This window comes from Rhinoderma darwinii, chromosome 6 (genome assembly GCF_050947455.1).
Source record: "Rhinoderma darwinii isolate aRhiDar2 chromosome 6, aRhiDar2.hap1, whole genome shotgun sequence".
NCBI lineage: Eukaryota > Metazoa > Chordata > Amphibia > Anura > Rhinodermatidae > Rhinoderma > Rhinoderma darwinii.
In genome coordinates, this window is record NC_134692.1 from 146,529,670 (window position 1) to 146,547,743 (window position 18,074).

At 50.6% G+C, this 18,074-nt stretch overlaps 1 protein-coding gene across 11 annotated transcripts in view; it reads right to left on the reverse strand.

Moving 5' to 3' along the window:
• The window catches only part of LOC142656101 (uncharacterized), a 29,546-nt gene that overhangs the window by 8,806 nt on the left and 2,666 nt on the right, over nt 1–18,074 (reverse strand). For 9 of the 11 annotated variants that reach the window (XM_075830973.1, XM_075830978.1, XM_075830977.1 and 6 more), the window contains one exon: nt 7,030–7,105. The gene's annotated coding sequence lies outside the window, so the exon portion shown is untranslated. Of the gene's footprint in view, nt 1–7,029; nt 7,106–11,678; nt 11,777–15,460; nt 15,707–18,074 lie in introns of those variants that run through there. The other 2 variants (XM_075830974.1, XM_075830976.1) reach the window with 2 other exon arrangements.

Here is an 18,074-nt window from a genome sequence, read left to right on the forward strand (position 1 = left end):
CTGGAGTATAAGACACGATGTAACAGCAGAATAGTGTTTGCAGCTTTGGATGTGACTGGAGTATAAGACATGATGTAACAGCAGAATAGTGTCTGCAGCTGTGGATGTGACTGGAGTATAAGACACGCTGTAACAGCAGAATAGTGTTTGCAGCTTTGGATGTGACTGGAGTATAAGTCACGATGTAACCGCAGAATAGTGTCTGCAGCTGTGGATGTGACTGGAGTATAAGACACGATGTAACAGCAGAATAGTGTCTGCAGCTGTGGATGTGACTGGAGTATAAGACACGATGTAACAGCAGAATAGTGTCTGCAGCTGTGGATGTGACTGGAGTATAAGACACGATGTAACAGCAGAATAGTGTTTGCAGCTTTGGATGTGACTGGAGTATAAGACATGATGTAACAGCAGAATAGTGTCTGCAGCTGTGGATGTGACTGGAGTATAAGACACGATGTAACAGCAGAATAGTGTTTGCAGCTTTGGATGTGACTGGAGTATAAGTCACGATGTAACAGCAGAATAGTGTCTGCAGCTGTGGATGTGACTGGAGTATAAGACACGATGTAACAGCAGAATAGTGTCTGCAGCTGTGGATGTGACTGGAGTATAAGACACGATGTAACAGCAGAATAGTGTCTGCAGCTGTGGATGTGACTGGAGTATAAGTCAGTATATGGGAAGTAAACGGTTAACAGTCTTACAGTGAAGTCTAGAAATGTTTTCTGATATTCTCCTATTACATTTATAGAGACTGGCGCAGCAGAGCTGACTGTGCGGTGTCTGAGGAGTCAGGAGGCGTCTCTTACCTCTCACCTCTTCCTGCAGCAGGAACTGACAGAACGGACACGGGCGCCCGAGAGAAAGAACCGACAGAACTGACGCGGGCGACCGAGAGAAAGAACCGACAGAACGGACGACCGAGAGAAAGAACCGACAGAACGGACGCGGGCGACCGAGAGAAAGAACCGACAGAACGGGCGCGGGCGACCGAGAGAAAGAACCGACAGAACGGACGACCGAGAGAAAGAACCGACAGAACGGACGACCGAGAGAAAGAACCGACAGAACGGACGACCGAGAGAAAGAACCGACAGAACGGACGACCGAGAGAAAGAACTGACAGAACGGACGCGGGCGACCGAGAGAAAGAACTGACAGAACGGACGCGGGCGACCGAGAGAAAGAACCGACAGAACGGACGCGGGCGACCGAGAGAAAGAACCGAACGGACGCGGGCGACCGAGAGAAAGAACCGACAGAACGGGCGACCGAGAGAAAGAACTGACAGAACGGACGCGGGCGACCGAGAGAAAGAACTGACAGAACGGACGACCGAGAGAAAGAACCGACAGAACAGACGCGGGCGACCGAGAGAAAGAACCGACAGAACGGACGCGGGCGACCGAGAGAAAGAACCGACAGAACGGACGCGGGCGACCGAGAGAAAGAACCGACAGAACGGACGCGGGCGACCGAGAGAAAGAACCGACAGAACGGACGCGGGCGACCGAGAGAAAGAACTGACAGAACGGACGCGGGCGACCGAGAGAAAGAACCGACAGAACGGACGCGGGCGACCGAGAGAAAGAACCGACAGAACGGACGCGGGCGACCGAGAGAAAGAACCGACAGAACGGACGACCGAGAGAAAGAACCGACAGAACGGACGACCGAGAGAAAGAACCGACAGAACGGACGCGGGCGACCGAGAGAAAGAACCGACAGAACGGACGACCGAGAGAAAGAACCGACAGAACGGACGACCGAGAGAAAGAACCGACAGAACGGACGACCGAGAGAAAGAACCGACAGAACGGACGCGGGCGACCGAGAGAAAGAACCGACAGAACGGACGCGGGCGACCGAGAGAAAGAACCGACAGAACGGACGCGGGCGACCGAGAGAAAGAACCGACAGAACGGACGCGGGCGACCGAGAGAAAGAACCGACAGAACGGACGCGGGCGACCGAGAGAAAGAACCGACAGAACGGACGCGGGCGACCGAGAGAAAGAACTGACAGAACAGACGCGGGCGACCGAGAGAAAGAACCGACAGAACGGACGCGGGCGACCGAGAGAAAGAACCGACAGAACGGACGCGGGCGACCGAGAGAAAGAACCGACAGAACGGACGCGGGCGACCGAGAGAAAGAACCGACAGAACGGACGACCGAGAGAAAGAACTGACAGAACGGACGCGGGCGACCGAGAGAAAGAACTGACAGAACGGACGCGGGCGACCGAGAGAAAGAACCGACAGAACGGACGCGGGCGACCGAGAGAAAGAACCGACAGAACGGGCGACCGAGAGAAAGAACCGACAGAACGGACGCGGGCGACCGAGAGAAAGAACAGACAGAACGGACGCGGGCGACCGAGAGAAAGAACCGACAGAACGGACGCGGGCGACCGAGAGAAAGAACAGACAGAACGGACGCGGGCGACCGAGAGAAAGAACTGACAGAACGGACGACGGAGAGAAAGAACTGACAGAACGGACGACCGAGAGAAAGAACTGACAGAACGGACGACCGAGAGAAAGAACTGACAGAACGGACGCGGGCGACCGAGAGAAAGAACCGACAGAACGGACGACCGAGAGAAAGAACCGACAGAACGGACGACCGAGAGAAAGAACCGACAGAACGGACGACCGAGAGAAAGAACCGACAGAACGGACGACCGAGAGAAAGAACCGACAGAACGGACGACCGAGAGAAAGAACCGACAGAACGGACGACCGAGAGAAAGAACCGACAGAACGGACGACCGAGAGAAAGAACCGACAGAACGGACGACCGAGAGAAAGAACCGACAGAACGGGCGACCGAGAGAAAGAACTGACAGAACGGACGACCGAGAGAAAGAACCGACAGAACGGACGCGGGCGACCGAGAGAAAGAACTGACAGAACGGACGCGGGCGACCGAGAGAAAGAACCGACAGAACGGACGACCGAGAGAAAGAACCGACAGAACGGACGCGGGCGACCGAGAGAAAGAACCGACAGAACGGACGCGGGCGGCCGAGAGAAAGAACCGACAGAACGGACGCGGGCGACCGAGAGAAAGAACCGACAGAACGGACGCGGGCGACCGAGAGAAAGAACCGACAGAACGGACGACCGAGAGAAAGAACCGACAGAACGGACGCGGGCGACCGAGAGAAAGAACCGACAGAACGGACGCGGGCGACCGAGAGAAAGAACCGACAGAACGGACGCGGGCGACCGAGAGAAAGAACCGACAGAACGGACGCGGGCGACCGAGAGAAAGAACCGACAGAACGGACGACCGAGAGAAAGAACTGACAGAACGGACGACCGAGAGAAAGAACTGACAGAACGGGCGACCGAGAGAAAGAACCGACAGAACGGACGCGGGCGACCGAGAGAAAGAACCGACAGAACGGACGCGGGCGACCGAGAGAAAGAACTGACAGAACGGACGCGGGCGACCGAGAGAAAGAACTGACAGAACGGACGCGGGCGACCGAGAGAAAGAACCGACAGAACGGACGCGGCGACCGAGAGAAAGAACTGACAGAACGGACGCGGCGACCGAGAGAAAGAACTGACAGAACGGACGCGGGCGACCGAGAGAAAGAACTGACAGAATGGACGCGGGCGACCGAGAGAAAGAACTGACAGAACGGACGCGGGCGACCGAGAGAAAGAACTGACAGAACGGACGACCGAGAGAAAGAACTGACAGAACGGGCGACCGAGAGAAAGAACCGACAGAACGGACGCGGGCAACCGAGAGAAAGAACCGACAGAACGGACGCGGCGACCGAGAGAAAGAACCGACAGAACGGACGACCGAGAGAAAGAACCGACAGAACGGACGGGTGACCGAGAGAAAGAACCGACAGAACGGACGCGGGCGACCGAGAGAAAGAACTGACAGAACGGACGCGGGCGACCGAGAGAAAGAACTGACAGAACGGACGACCGAGAGAAAGAACCGACAGAACGGACGCGGGCGACCGAGAGAAAGAACTGACAGAACGGACGCGGGCGACCGAGAGAAAGAACCGACAGAACGGACGCGGCGACCGAGAGAAAGAACCGACAGAACGGACGCGGGCGACCGAGAGAAAGAACCGACAGAACGGACGCCGGCGACCGAGAGAAAGAACTGACAGAACGGACGCGGGCGACCGAGAGAAAGAACCGACAGAACGGACGCGGCGACCGAGAGAAAGAACCGACATAACGGACGCGGGCGACCGAGAGAAAGAACTGACAGAACGGACGCGGCGACTGTTCGATTCGGTCTGGATAAATTCTCGGCACTTTGCACGTGTCCGGACTGCCCCGCTGACGACTTTGTCTGTAACTTCTATATAGAGCGCGCTAGAAAACATCCGCGAGACGGACAGATAGACGATCGGCCGCTTGCAATTCCACCCCTAAAATAAATATCCCCCGTTCACCTGCCCTGCTCTTCTGTAGCGCCAAAAACAGCCGTAAAAAACGCAGCGAAAAACGCAAATTGCTTAAAAAACGGCTTAAAATCAGAGGCGGTGTTTCCTTGAAAAGCTCCGTATTCACAGCCGGTTTCTGTTAAGCGTGTGAAGTGTGAACAGAGCCTTATATTATTATAACTCAGGAAGAAAAGACGATGGAAACAACGGCCCAAAAATGTAACGACCTCCAAAAAGAAGAAGAAGATCAAAGAATCCGGGTGCAGTATATATATATATCTCTCTATATTTCGGGGACTGTACCTGGTTTCTCCCCCGCCGCAGTCTCCGGGTGCAGTATATATATATATATCTCTCTATATTTCGGGGACTGTACCTTGTTTCTCCCCCGCCGCAGTCTCCGGGTGCAGTATATATATATATCTCTCTATATTTCGGGGACTGTACCTTGTTTCTCCCCCGCCGCAGTCTCCGGGTGCAGTATATATATATCTCTCTATATTTCGGGGACTGTACCTTGTTTCTCCCCCGCCGCAGTCTCGGGTGCAGTATATATATATATATCTCTCTATATTTCGGGGACTGTACCTGGTTTCTCCCCCGCCGCAGTCTCCGGGTGCAGTATATATATATCTCTCTATATTTCGGGGACTGTACCTTGTTTCTCCCCCGCCGCAGTCTCCGGGTGCAGTATATATATATATCTCTCTATATTTCGGGGACTGTACCTGGTTTCTCCCCCGCCGCAGTCTCCGGGTGCAGTATATATATATCTCTCTATATTTCGGGGACTGTACCTGGTTTCTCCCCCGCCGCAGTCTCGGGTGCAGTATATATATATATATCTCTCTATATTTCGGGGACTGTACCTTGTTTCTCCCCCGCCGCAGTCTCCGGGTGCAGTATATATATATATATCTCTATATTTCGGGGACTGTACCTGGTTTCTCCCCCGCCGCAGTCTCCGGGTGCAGTATATATATATATATCTCTATATTTCGGGGACTGTACCTGGTTTCTCCCCCGCCGCAGTCTCCGGGTGCAGTATATATATATATCTCTCTATATTTCGGGGACTGTACCTGGTTTCTCCCCCGCCGCAGTCTCCGGGTGCAGTATATATATATCTCTCTATATTTCGGGGACTGTACCTGGTTTCTCCCCCGCTGCAGTCGCACATTAACCCCTTTTCCTCAGTAGACTGTATATAAAAGTCATAGTGAAAGTGTAAGTAAACTGCAGGCGGGGGAGGGGGTTGGTTACACCCAAGTCACACCCGCCTGTAGAGCGACTGCTGGACAAGTCCTGAACCCGACACCTCACCAGCTACAGAACTCCTAAACCTCCATTAGTATATACTGTAGAATGTTAGACGATGTACATTTAAAGGGCCAGTCACCCACATTTTCAGATCTTATAATAGTGCTGGAATGTTCTAAGAAGAGCGGCTGATGTCAGTCACATATCACTGTGTTCTCAGCAATGGAGATAATTAGGAGGGGAGAATTCTGCATTTCCTGCCATTCTTCCCATTTGGGAACACTACAATGAGTCTCTCCCCTGCCTGAAATGGCGGATAACAGAGAACAATAGATTGTATTCACCTGTCCTACAGTCATCCTCCCCAGCCTGACATGTCTGATAACAGAGAACAATAGATTGTATTCACCTGTCCTACAGTCATCCTCCCCCAGCCTGACATGTCTGATAACAGGGAACAATAGATTGTATTCACCTGTCCTACAGTCATCCTCCCCCAGCCTGACATGGCTGATAACAGAGAACAATAGATTGTATTCACCTGTCCTACAGTCATCCTCCCCCAGACTGCCGAGTCTGATAACAGAGAACAATAGATTGTATTCACCTGTCCTACAGTCATCCTCTCCCCAGCCTGACATGTCTGATAACAGAGAACAATAGATTGTATTCACCTGTCCTACAGTCATCCTCTCCAGCCTGACATGTCTGATAACAGAGAACAATAGATTGTATTCACCTGTCCTACAGTCATCCTCCCCCATCCTGACATGTCTGATAACAGAGAACAATAGATTGTATTCACCTGTCCTACAGTCATCCTCCCCCAGCCTGACATGTCTGATAACAGAGAACAATAGATTGTATTCACCTGTCCTACAGTCATCCTCCCCCATCCTGACATGTCTGATAACAGAGAACAATAGATTGTATTCACCTGTCCTACAGTCATCCTCCCCCATCCTGACATGTCTGATAACAGAGAACAATAGATTGTATTCACCTGTCCTACAGTCATCCTCCCCCCAGCCTGACATGTCTGATAACAGAGAACAATAGATTGTATTCACCTGTCCTACAGTCATCCTCCCCCATCCTGACATGTCTGATAACAGAGAACAATAGATTGTATTCACCTGTCCTACAGTCATCCTCCCCCATCCTGACATGTCTGATAACAGAGAACAATAGATTGTATTCACCTGTCCTACAGTCATCCTCCCCCAGCCTGACATGTCTGATAACAGAGAATAATAGATTGTATTCACCTGTCCTACAGTCATCCTCCCCCAGCCTGACATGTCTGATAACAGAGAACAATAGATTGTATTCACCTGTCCTACAATCATCCTCTCCAGTGTCAGTCTTCTGTCAGATAATATATATTCCTGTCTACACAGGTGGCAGGGTCTGAAATAGAAAAAACATGTTATGTGTCAGCAATAAAGAAAACAAAACAAACCGTGTCAGTAAATTACTGTGAAGCTCTGAAGTGTTATCTAAGGGACGGTATCAGCAAACCGAGGAGTCTCACGGCAGTCTGTACTGTGCCCTTTATTACAGCCTGTGCTCCGCCCATTACCACATTATCGATTTTCACATAATAGATTTACTGACAGCCCACATACTATAATACAACATCCCGTTCTTGTGGTACTTACTACTGTATAGTCTTACAAGATGATTATACTCCAGAGCTGCACTCACTATGCTGCTGGTGGAGTCACTGTGTACATACATTACATTACTTATCCTGTACTGATCCTGAGTTATATCCTGTATTATACTCCAGAGCTGCACTCACTATTCTGCTGGTGGAGTCACTGTGTACATACATTACATTACTTATCCTGTACTGATCCTGAGTTACATCCTGTATTATACTCCAGAGCTGCACTCACTATTCTGCTGGTGGAGTCACTGTGTACATACATTACATTACTTATCCTGTACTGATCCTGAGTTATATCCTGTATTATACTCCAGAGCTGCACTCACTATTCTGCTGGTGGAGTCACTGTGTACATACATTACATTACTTATCCTGTACTGATCCTGAGTTACATCCTGTATTATACTCCAGAGCTGCACTCACTATTCTGCTGGTGGAGTCACTGTGTACATACATTACATTACTTATCCTGTACTGATCCTGAGTTACATCCTGTATTATACTGCAGAGCTGCACTCACTATTCTGCTGGTGGAGTCACTGTGTACATACATTACATTACTTATCCTGTACTGATCCTGAGTTATATCCTGTATCTCTTTATTTTATATAAATTTACAAAACATAAACTGAAAAACAAATACATAACTAATTCCATATAACCAAAAAGTCACAACCCAATTCTTATAAACAAATTTTCTTATATACATCTCTGTATATGAGAAGAGAAAACGATACCAGACCCGGCCACATACACCCCACTCTTATATACTTACATCTACACTTCATCCGAAACTAAACAATAACTAGAATATATACAAACATCATATAAACGTAATCCAAAGTACTAACAGAAAATCCCCCGACCCGCGTCAACCAAGGGCCTAAAGAAACAACATAATAATGATGATAATAATCAAACAACATAATAACAAATAAAATAATAAAATAATAATAATAACAAAAACAATCCAAAATATAATAATACTAATCCCAATTTTTTTTTTTTTAATCACACTATACACATCCTGACTTTCCCTAACCTTACCCTTCTTACCTAAACTCCACCACCCCAGCCAGCATCTCGCCTCATGTCCTCTCACGTCCGCATAGTCCAGATGCTGGCCCCCACCACCACACCCAACACCCCAGCCCAGCCCCCCCGCCCCATGTCCTCCCATGTCCGCATAGTCTGGGGCTGGGTCAGGCAAACCCCCCCCCCCCCCCCCGACCCCCTCCCAACCTATCTATTAACCCCCTTAAGTCTATCCCTATTCTAACAACATTTCTACAATATAATACAATACACGTCACCAACTTGTCCAAATACCAAACCATATACAAAATACACCGTACCCGAAAGCACCAAGTTCGGTCGCTTCTAAACCTTTTTCCTGCCATTTCAATCCTAAACAAAACAAAAATCTTCCTGTGCTTACCTAGCCCATCACCAGATAGAGAGAAGGGAAAGCCCCCCCAGCACCCCCCCAGAGGCCAAGGTACCACGTCCACCGCTGCACCCTCCCTATCGCTTGCCCTATCTCCTTACCCTATTACTAGCCCTTTCTTGACCCTATTGAAAGCTGACCCTATGCTGACCCTCACCTTTCCCTTATTCCGAGTCCTATCGCTATATTTTTTTTGGTGCCTCAGCGGAACGCAGACCCCCACCTCCGGTTGAGCACCGGTGACGACCCCCCCCTCCCTCATGAAGGCAGACACATTAAGGCACCCAAAAGGAAAAGCCCCTCCAAAGACGAGAGGCTTTGGATGCTCCCAATCTGCCAACCTCCAAAGAATGCACCTTCACCAGGTCACCCATGATATTGCTAACAACCTCATCCACTAGGAGGATTTTCTTCTGGGTAGAAACTAGACATCGTGCATTCCACATAAAGTGCCTGACCACTATACTGACTAGAAACAAGGTGCAATGGTCCCTACCACCGAGGTCTCCGAACACTCCATAGGCCCACCCAGCATAGGAGAGGCTGGTTAGGCCTGGCCAACCAATGGAGGCTCCCACCCTTTTGTATACCTCTGTATTGAAAGGGCAATGAAGCAGGAAATGCTCCATGCTTTCCAGCACTCCGCCACACTCCTCCCGGGGGCAATCCCGATCATCAGAGCTTCTGCACTTTAGATTGCCCCTCACATACAGTCTCCCATGGAAGCAACGCCAAGCCAGATCCCAAAACTTCTGGGGAATCCTCGCTGAATTTAAAAGTTTTAATCCCACCCCGAGGTCACTACTTGGGCAGTCTTTGAGCACCAGGGGCTTCTGGAAGTGGGTCATCAGGACCCTCCTGTCAAGAAATTTTCTCGACATGGTCCTGATCTCCCACACCTCCAGACCCCACCGGCGAACAATCTTCAGCGCCAGGGTGGCATAAGCCGGGAGATGTCCGTGAGGTGTACGCAGGTCTTTCACTTGCCCTCCTCTCTCCCATTCCTGGAAGAAAGGCCGAAACCACCCCCTGCAGGAGGATATCCACCAAGGAGCCCTCTCTTGCCAGAGGTTTGCCAGGTTGATCTTAACAAAGGTGTTCACTAGGAACACCACCGGGTTAACCATACCTAACACGCCTAGTGTCCTTGGTAGGTAAGTAACCTCCCTCTTGATTAGGTTGAGCCTGTTCCCCCATAACAGCTGGAAGAACAGGCTATAGACCCGAGTCCAGAGAGGTTCTGGCAAGATGCACACACTGCCCAGGTAAAGCAACATGGGCACCAGGTAGGCCTTGGCTAAGTGAACCCTTTCCCTCAGGGTTAAGGACCAACCCTTCCATTGGTCGACCTTCTGGGCAACTAGATTCAGCCTATCCTCCCAGTTCTTCTTGGGGTAATCACCCGGGCCAAATTCGACTCCTAAGATCTTAGCAGACCCCTGAGGCTCTGGAAGGGTGTCCGGGAGATCAAAACCAGGATCTCCTCCTCCCAGCCAGAGACTTTTGCACTTATCCCGGTTGATCTTGGACCCAGATGCCAATGAGTAACGCTCCACTTCCGACATCACCCACTCTGCCTCCCCTCTCGAGGAGACAAAAATGGAGACGTCGTCTGCGTACGCAACCACCCTCTGAGTGGCCTCCGGCCCCTCCAGGCCGGCCCCGACTCCCGCCAATGGCCCACGATCGATCCTTTTAAGAAAAGGATCAATTGCGAACGCATATAGCAAAGGGCTCAAGGGACAACCCTGGCGGACACCAGACCCAACCTCAAAGGGGGTTCCAACCCAACCGTTCACCAGCGCAAAAGTCTCAGCCCCAGTGTATAAGGTCTGTAGCCAATTGACAAACCCCCCCGGTAGGCCGTACCTCAGAAGGACCGACCAGAGGTACTCGTGGTCCACCCGGTCAAAAGCCTTGGCCTGGTCCAAGGACAGGATGTACCCCTCCCACCGACCAGAATTTCCCTGCTCCACTGCCTCTCTGACACTGAGGACAGCAATAAATGTGCTGCGGCCTGGAACAGAGCAATGCTGGACCGGCGAAAGGAGCCGGGATGCAAACTTCACCAGCCGATTAAACAGCACCTTTGCGAGAACCTTTCTGTCCGTATTGAGCAGCGCTATGGGACGCCAATTCTCAATACGGGTCGAGTCTTTACCCTTCGATAAAACGATCAAGGCCGACCTCCTCATTGACATTGGCAAAGTACCCGAGGAAAGGCACTCATTAAACACCTCAGTCAAGAGGGGAACTAGGGTTCCTTTAAAAGTCTTATAAAACTCGGATGTTAAGCCATCCGGCCCTGGCGATTTTTTGAGGGCAAGCCCATCAATCGCCAATCCAACTTCCTCTTCCTTGATCGAGTCTATCAAAACACCGAGAGAGGGGTCTACCCCTGGCTCAGGGATGGTTTCAGCCAGGAAAGCCGACATCTTGTCTCGGTTTGGATCTTGCTTCCCCAAGAGGTGCGAGTAGAAGGATCTGACGACCTCCAAGATCCCTGATTTGGATCTCTTCAGAGATCCTGTACTATCAATCAGTCCAGTCACTACCTTACGACTCACTGACAACTTACAGTTCCTGTAGGGGTCGGGCGAGCGGTACTTCCCGAAATCCCTCTCAAGAACTAAAGATGTGTGCCTATCATACTGACACCTCCTGAGCAAAGCTTTCACCACGGAGATCTCCTCCCCACTACCCCCGGTTGAGACCAGATGTTCGAGTTTCCTCCTCAGTTCCTGATATAGGCGGTACCTACTCATGGACCTGAGGCTCGAGAGCCTGCGGAAAAATCCTGCCACCCGGACTTTAAACAACTCCCACCACTCAGACTTTGTACCACTGAGATCCAACAAAGGTACCTGGCTCTGAAGAAAATCCTCAAAGGCCTGTCTTATCTCCGCTTCTTCCAAGAGAGTAGAATTCAGCCTCCATATACCTCTTCCCATCTGGAGGGACTCTGCAATGTTCAAAGAGAAAATAATCATACAGTGATCGGAGAACTCCACCTCAACAACGGACACTGGTGAAGAGATGGCTTCCTCCTTCAAAAAAAACCTGTCTATCCTAGACCTGATGTGGATATCCACCAGGCGAGCATCGCTAACTATATTTTTTAATGCTAACTATCATAGGTCAATTTTTTATCTCCGGAACCTCCTCTATCTCGGGGCCTCACGACAGTATTGAAGTCCCCTCCAAAGATAACTTGTCGACCTGAAAAAAGGAAAGGCTTAATCCTCATGAAGAGACTTTTACGGTCCCATTTGCTCTGGGGTCCGTATATATTGATTAGTCTTAATTCCTGTCCCCTCATGAGGACATCTAAGATCAAGCACCTCCCCATTTCTAACTCAATCATCCGTCGGCATGTTACCGTTGCGGTGAAAAGGACCGCCACTCCGCTATAGGGCTCAGCCGCAAGAGACCAGTAGGAGGGCCCGCGTCGCCACTCCCTCCTAGATTTAACGACGTCTGCCAAAAGTGACAGCCTGGTCTCCTGCAAAAACAAAATGTCGGCTTCAACTCGGCCAAGAAAATCAAAGGCTGCAAATCTCGCCCTATCTGACTTAATGCTGGCAACGTTAATTGATTGAGTGGGTGCCGCCATCATGGATGTTTGAGTTAGACGGCTTTCTTCTTCCCACCCCCCCTCTATCTGATGAGGACCCCCCTTCTTTGCCTCGCTTCTTGCAAACTGAGGAGTCCATACTCACCACCCTATTCCCATCTTCATCCCCAAGTTCCGGGTCAACCTCCCCCTCTGGGGGCAACGGCACCTGCAGCAGGGGAGGCTCAACGACTCTAGGGTGCCCTACCATGCCCTCCCTCTTAGTATGAGAGGCTGGAATGTCCACGAGAGCATGGTATCGATCAGTAGAGCGCACCAGGGGGGTACAGGATTTACCTTCCTGGGCCAGGGCAGGGCCAGATGTATTTGGCCCTTGGGTTTTGCCCGGTGTCCCTTTTGCTGTAGGCTGAGTCCTCTCTTCCTCTCCCACACTTTCATAGTGGGAGGACTGAGAGTCCTCAGCCCTCTGCTCCCTTTGAATCCTCCTCATCTCCTCGTTCAATTCGGCCTCCCCAGGGGCATCAGCTTCAGGGGGGGCATCCAGATCCGAATCAGAGGTCGTCCCAGTTTCCTGGAGCGCCCTCCGAATCCTCTCCTTCCTTCGCTTCTCCGCCCTTCTCTGGCGAGAAGGGGGACCCTTCTTTGCATTCTTCCCTTGCCCCTGTGCCCCATCATCCCTGCCCGCACCCACGGAGGCCTCCCTCCTCTCATCCTCTGCAGGTTTGGAACAAGCATTGACAACAGAGCGAGGACACCGACTGAACGGGTGACCTAAGTCACCACACAGGTTGCAGCGAATCTGGTCACACGATGCGGCTAGATGACCAATCCCCCCACAATGAGCACACTTCTGCACCTTGCAGCCTGCACTCAAATGTGAGGGGTCGCCACACCGGTGACACAACTTCGGCTGCCCCTGGTAGAAGACAAGGATCCGATCTCTTCCCAGGAAAGCAGACGATGGTATGTGGGACACCGTCTGTCCCAGACGCTTTAGTTTAACCATGAACGTCCAGGCCCCTGACCAGATGCCAAACTCATCCATGTTCTTCCGTGGCATCTCTACTACCTCTCCGTACCTTCCCAACCAGGTCATGATATCAATACAAGAGAGTGACTCATTACGGGTAAGAACGGTCACTCTCTTGGGACCACTTTGGCGAGAAATTGCTTGTGCAGCAAAGTCTCGCCAGCCAGGCTCGTCCTTCATCAGCTCGTAATTCCCCCAGAAGACCTCAAGGCCCCCTAGGTGAACAAAGCTGATGTCGAACTCGACCGAGCCATGAGGATGTATCAAGGCAAAGATGTCACTCGCCTTGAAGCCCATCCCCAGCAGCAGCTCCACCACCCTCTTTCTGGGAGGGCACGCATCATTGCCACGCCACCGGAGACGGACCACATTCCTCCTGGCTACAGCCTGCCCGGCTGTTGGGAGCGACCACTGATCTCCTCGTTGCTCTCGGAAGGCATTTAGACCATATCTGTCTATCCAGAAAGACAGGTCCTTCTGCACTCCCCCTATGGTTAGGGTTTGCTTTCCCTCTCTTAAAGCGTCCAAGAGACGTTGTTGCAAGTTACCGTCCCCGGACCTTGAGGATGAAGATGGGTGGGCCCGCTGTCCCCCCGCTGCCACACCAGCATAAGACCTGCCGGATGTCACAGCAAGAGGAGCGCCAGGCCCATTGCCCCTGGTTGATACCCCATCCCCACCACCCACAGACACAGCACTCAACACCCCATTACCAGCAGACACTCCAGCAACTTTATTTACAGACACCTGCATACCCCCAGCAGTTCCCACATCCACAGCCGCAACTTTTTCATTTAACCCACCAGGTCCCCCTGCAGTCATCCTTCTGGCCAGGCCTGGTTCTATGTTATGTATTTTTGCTGTACATTTTGTTTGATTAGACATTGCTTCAGTCTCCGCATCATCAGGCACCTTTGCAGGGACGCCACCAGATGTTATAAGCGATGTCCCCGCTGTGCCCTCCGCCTCATTAACCTCCATCTGTTCTATGCGCGGAACATTTTTGGGAAAGGGGCCACCGTCGCCAGCAGCCCCCTTCTCGCCTACACCACTTTTCAGCGATGCGGACGAAGGAGCCACTGACGTCACAGGAGCCGGCTCCGGTGCCGGACCACTCCCCCCTCCCACAGAGGAGTGGCCAACAGAGCCGGAGCCCCCTCTGTGACCGCCCTTGTCCGGAACGTCTGACGGCTTTACTGCGACACCGACAGACTTCCGGCTTTCAGACACCACATCCGGTTTCTGGTTTACCCGTTCTCCCGACCCCTGACTCGCATCAAAGACCAGTTTCCCGGGCTCGCCATTCACCGGACACGGGGACACACCCCCTGGCGTCACCAGGCCACCAGTACCGCCCCCTTTGCAGGGGTTGGCGTCCGGCGCCATTTTGACCACCACGTGCTCTAATGCCGGACCCGTAACACTCTCCCCGCATTCCCGCTCCAGCCCCACTGCAGAGGCTGGAGCTGGGGGTCTTGCGGGACCTGCGCCCTGATCCTGACTTTCATCTGGCTCAGAGCACAGGAAGGATCTTGCTGTATACACCATTTTAAATGAACCTTTAGCAGATTTTTTTTCCTTTTCCTTTTTTTTCTTCTTAAATTTTTTTTTCTTTTGCTTTTCCTCCTCTGCGGGTAACTCCGCACCAAAACAAAATCCCTGCAAGGATACCGGCGACTCCACGTTACGGATCTGTGTAAGTAATCCTGGAGGCCGCTCACTGTCAGTATCAAAACTCTCCTGATTTCTCCCAGCTGTGAGTCCACCCTCCTCCTCCTCACTGCTCCTGGGTGCCTCAGAATCTGAGCCTTCTCTGGACTTTACATTCTCATGCTCCATTTTCTCCACCACATTTTCCTTTGCTGTGTCTTCCTCCACACTTTCTATTTTTATAGGTGCTGCCATCTCGGCAAACCTCTCTTCGTTTTTTAATTTTTCACCAAACACCCCTCCGCCTGCTAAAATCTCCTCACGTCTCTCTTCCACTTCTTTTATTTCCTCCAACAAGGATTTCACATTTAAACGGTATCGGGACCTCTTACCTCCTGTGGCTTTTGCAGCCCTTCCTCTGGCGACCGCCAAGTCCGCACGGAGCCGTTGCAGCGACTTCCTGAGGTCCCGATACTCCTCCAACCGCATAGCCAGACGGGAGCTGAAGTTCTCCACCGTCTCTCCGGTCCTCAGCTGTCCCCATTCCTCCACACGATCGTCATCCAAATGTCCGGACAGTGCTGGTCCTTCTCCAGACGACAACACCTCTATCACCATGCCGGACCGCGTCTCCATACCCTTATCCAGGGTTCCAGCCACTGGGGGAGCCAGGATAGCCTTGCCCCGAGATGATCTCCTCACCCCCGCGACCGTTTGCATATTCCCAGCCAGCTGGGATGACCCTCTACCCCCCGCTGGCATGCTCCGGGAGGTAGAGGTCTGAGGCTCCATCCTAGGATGGAACCCCCCTCAGGGTACTTTCCAAGCCCAGGCAGATGGTATGAGGCCTGGGCAGATAGGATAAGGAAAGTCCCTGGATCCAAGGCCTGCACGGAAGTCTCAGCAGCTCTCTCCACACCTCCTACTCCACCCACTCCAGAGCTGCACTCACTATTCTGCTGGTGGAGTCACTGTGTACATACATGGCATTACTTATCCTGTACTGATCCTGAGTTACATCCTGTATTATATTCCAGAGCTGCACTCACTATTCTGCTGGTGCAGTCACTGTGTACATACATTACTTATCCTGTACTGATCCTGAGTTACATCCTGTATTATACTCCAGAGCTGCACTCACTATTCTGCTGGTGGAGTCACTGTGTACATACATACATTACTTATCCTGTACTGATCCTGAGTTACATCCTGTATTATATTCCAGAGCTGCACTCACTATTCTGCTGGTGCAGTCACTGTGTACATACATTACATTACTTATCCTGTACTGATTCTGAGTTATATCCTGTATTATACTCCAGAGCTGCACTCACTATTCTGCTGGTGGAGTCACTGTGTACGTACATTATTTATCCTGTACTGATCCGGAGTTATATCCTGTATTATACTCCAGAGCTGCACTCACTATTCTGCTGGTGGAGTCACTGTGTACATACATTACATTACTTATCCTGTACTGATCCTGAGTTACATCCTGTACTATACTCCAGAGCTGCACTCACTATTCTGCTGGTGGAGTCACTGTGTACATACATTACATTACTTATCCTGTACTGATCCTGAGTTATATCCTGTATTATACTCCAGAGCTGCACTCCCTATTCTGCTGGTGGAGTCACTGTGTACATACATTACATTACTTATCCTGTACTGATCCTGAGTTACATCCTGTATTATACTCCAGAGCTGCACTCACTATTCTGCAGGTGGAGTCACTGTGTACATACATTACATTACTTATCCTGTACTGATCCTGACTTACATCCTGTATTATACTCCAGAGCTGCACTCACTATTCTGCTGGTGGAGTTACTACAGTGTGTATGTATGTATGTAAGAAAATACCATGAAATAACTGTATTAGTAACAAACAAATAGATTTATTTAAAGAGGCTCTGTCACCACATTATAAGTGCCCTGTCCCCTATATAAGGAGATCGGCGCTGTAATGTAGGTGACAGTAATGCTTTTTATTTAAAAAAAAACGATCTTTTTTCACAACGTTAGGAGCGATTTTGGTTTATGCTAATGAGCTTTCTTAATGCCCAAGTGGGCGTACTTTTACTTTCGACCAAGTGGGCGTTGTACAGAGGAGTGCATGACGCTGACCAATCGGCATCATGCACTCCTCTCCATTCATTTACACTGCACTAGCGATATACATATATCACTATGTGCAGCCTCATACACAAGCCCTAACATTACTACAGTGTCCTGATAATGAATACACATGAAATCCAGCCTGGACGTCATTTGTACTCACAATCCTGACACTTCTGAATCTTTTCTGTGAGATTCCAGCAAGTGAAACCAAATCTCGTTTAGCTCCGTGATCTCGCGAGATTTCGTATCCGTTGCTGGAATCTCACAGAAAAGATTCAGAAGTGTCAGGATTGTGAGTACACATCACGTCCAGGCTGGATTTCATGTGTATACATTATCAGGACACTGTAGTAATGTTAGGGCTTGTGTATGAGGCTGCACATAGTGATATATCTATATCGCTAGTGCAGTGTAAATGAATGGAGAGGAGTGCATGACGCTGATTGGTCACTGATTGGTCAGCGTCATGCACTCCTCTGTACAACGCCCACTTGGTCGAAAGTAAAAGTACGCCCACTTGGGCATTAAGAAAGCTCATTAGCATAAACCAAAATCGCTCCTAACGTTGTGAAAAAAGATCGTTTTTTTAAATAAAAAGCATTACTGTCACCTACATTACAGCGCCGATCTCCTTATATAGGGGACAGGGCACTTATAATCTGGTGACAGAGACGCTTTATTACTAGGACCACTGTTATCTACATTACAGCGCCGATCAGATTATGTAGGAGACAGGACATTTATAATCTGGTGACAGCCTCTTTATTACTAGGACCACTGTTATCTACATTACAGCGCCGATCACATTATGTAGGAGACAGGACACTTATAATCTGGTGACAGCCTCTTTATTACTAGGACCACTGTTATCTACATTACAGC